The sequence below is a fragment of the Saimiri boliviensis genome, chromosome 4 (assembly GCF_048565385.1).
Source record: "Saimiri boliviensis isolate mSaiBol1 chromosome 4, mSaiBol1.pri, whole genome shotgun sequence".
In the NCBI taxonomy this organism is placed as follows: Eukaryota; Metazoa; Chordata; class Mammalia; order Primates; family Cebidae; genus Saimiri; species Saimiri boliviensis.
This window is the reverse complement of record NC_133452.1, coordinates 46,966,040-46,968,892: the sequence shown is the minus strand read 5'-3', so window position 1 is coordinate 46,968,892 and position 2,853 is coordinate 46,966,040. Positions and strand designations below refer to the sequence as shown.

The 2,853-nt window shown below is 37.9% G+C and overlaps 1 pseudogene; it reads left to right on the top strand.

Annotated features, from left to right (window-relative positions):
- The first annotated feature begins 1,128 nt into the window (after nucleotides 1–1,128).
- On the top strand, nucleotides 1,129–2,027 carry LOC101044086 (protein SET pseudogene; annotated as a pseudogene).
- Nucleotides 2,028–2,853: the final 826 nt, after the last annotated feature.

Genomic DNA, 2,853 nt, shown 5'->3' with positions numbered 1-2,853 from the left:
TCTCAAAAGACATTTGTACTAATGTTTGTATTATAACTACATCCTCCAAAGAGGTTGAGCTAGAAATGGTATTATCTGCTGGAGGCAGCTAGACATATAGATACGTAACCAGTTACCTTTTCTATCCTATGTTCTTATGACAGTAGTTACCTTCTTTGTAGCTGTGGGAGGTGTTGATAGAAAGTTCAGTTCCTTTGTACTGACTGTGATAAAGGAACTGATGGGCAGGTTAATATTACATATAAACATGTTTAAGTACAGACTGTGATAGACGTTCTACAAGGTCATGGATTTTGTCTTTTTTGTTCTCTTATGTATTCCAAGACCTAGTAATTACTAAGGAAATAGTTACTGAATGAAGGACTAGAATATGGTCACATTATTCTTGCATTTTGTTGTCTTTGGCTATGCAAGTTGTATCTTATTTTCCTGTTTTTATAATCATCTTCTGAATTAATACTTATACATATGAAGAAACACTAATATAAGATATAAAATAGTCTTAACAATTAAGATAGAAAAACATTTCTATCCCAAGTATATTTTCTTTCTTTTCCTTTTTTCTATTTATCTTAAATAGGTTGATTATGTGGGTTGATGTTTTGATTTCATTGCATAATATACTGTTGAGATCAAACAAACTAAACTTCGGTGAGGATTATTTTGAATGAAACAATAGAGCATTTAATAATTCTATTTGCAAAATATATATCAGAAACTTTTTATTACTATCCTTAAACAGAAATCTTAATATCTTCTACATTATGCAGGCAGCAAATGGTGAGACAGACATGCCCAAGCATTTCTATGGAAAGACTTACACATTCTTAATAGCAATCTCAGTTGTTCCCAGAATTGACAATTTTTATTCTAGTAATGACAGTTACATGCCAATAAGACACATATTAAAGGTGAGACCTAAAATTCATCTTGCAAAATACAATTATTCACAAATGAGTCTCTGAAATATCTCTTTAGGATTCTTCTTTGCTAATCAGGCTGTTCCATGAATTTTTTGCTGCTGTTACTTTAGAATGCTACCACACCCCTTCCCACTGCCTACTTTAAGAAAATTCCGGTGTTCTGCCTGCTTCCGGACGAGCTATAAGACTTGTGCTCCGGTTCTCGGACTTCCCCAGCAGCATGGCCCCCAAACGCCAATCTCCACTCCCGCCTCAAAAGAAGAAACCAAGACTACCTCCTGCTCAGGGACTGGAGGAGACATCGGCCTCTGCAGGCTTTCCGAAGAAGGGAGAAAAAGAACAGCAAGAAGCAATTGAACACATTGATGAAGTACAAAATGAAATAGACAGACTTAATGAACAAGCCAGTGAGGAGATTTTGAAAGTAGAACAGAAATATAACAAACTCCGCCAACCGTTTTTTCAGAAGAGGTCAGAATTGATCGCCAAAATCCCAAATTTTTGGGTAACAACATTTGTCAACCATCCACAAGTGTCTGCACTGCGTGGGGAGGAGGACGAAGAGGCACTGCATTATTTGACCAGAGTTGAAGTGACAGAATTTGAAGATATTAAATCAGGTTACAGAATAGATTTTTATTTTGATAAAAATCCTTACTTTGAAAATAAATTCTCTCCAAAGAATTTCATCTGAATGAGAGTGGTGATCCATCTTCAAAGTCCACCGAAATCAAATGGAAATCTGGAAAGGATTTGACTAAACGTTCAAGTCAAACGCAGAATAAAGCCAGCAGGAAGAGGCAGCATGAGGAACCAGAGAGCTTCTTTACCTGGTTTACTGATCATTCTGATGCAGGTGCTGATGAATTAGAAGAGGTCATCAAAGATGATATTTGGCCAAACCCATTACAATACTACTTGGTTCCTGATATGGATGATGAAGAAGGAGAAGGAGAAGAAGATGATGATGATGATGAAGAGGAGGAAGGATTAGAAGATATTGATGAAGAAGGGGATGAGGATGAAGGTGAAGAAGATGAAGGGGAGGAAGGAGAGGAGGATGAAGGAGAAGATGACTAATAGAACACTGATGGATTCCAACCTTCCTTTTTTTAAATTTTCTCCAGTCCGTGGGAGCAAGTTGCAGTCTTTTTTTTTTTCTTCCCTCTTGGGTTCAGTCACCCTGTTTTTGAGGTCTCTTTTCTCTACACCACGGTTCTCAACTTATTTTGGGGGAAATATCTTGAGCAGGATACAATGGGAAAAGAGTCTCTACCCCTTTCTGTTTGAACTTCATTTTATCCCTTCCTGTCTTAACAAAAACTTTATGGAATCAACACCACCGAGCTCCGTGGGAAAAAAGAAAAACCTGCTCCCTTCGCTCTGCTGGAAGCTGGAGGATGCTAGGCCCCTGTGTAGTAGTGCATAGAATTCTAGCTTTTTTCCTCCTTTCTCTGTATATTGGGCTCAGAGAGTACACTGTGTCTCTATGTGAATATGGACAGTTAGCATTTACCAACGTGTATCTGTCTACTTTCTCTTGTTTAAAAAAAGAAAAAAAACTTAAAAAAATGGGGTTATAGAAGGTCAGCAAAGGTGGGTTTGAGATGTTTGGGTGGGGTAACCTAACACCATAAAAACCCTAGAAGAAAATCTAGGCAAAACCATTCAGGACATAGGCGTAGGCAAGGACTTCATGACCAAAACGCCAAAAGCAATGGCAACAAAAGCCAAAATAGACACATGGGACCTAATCAAACTCCACAGCTTCTGCACGGCAAAAGAAACAGTCAGTACAGTGAATCGGCAACCAACAGAATGGGAAAATATTTTTGCAGTCTACCCATCTGACAAGGGGCTGATATCCAGAATTTACAAAGAACTAAAACAGATCTACAAGAAAAAACAAACAAGCCCATTCAAAAATGGG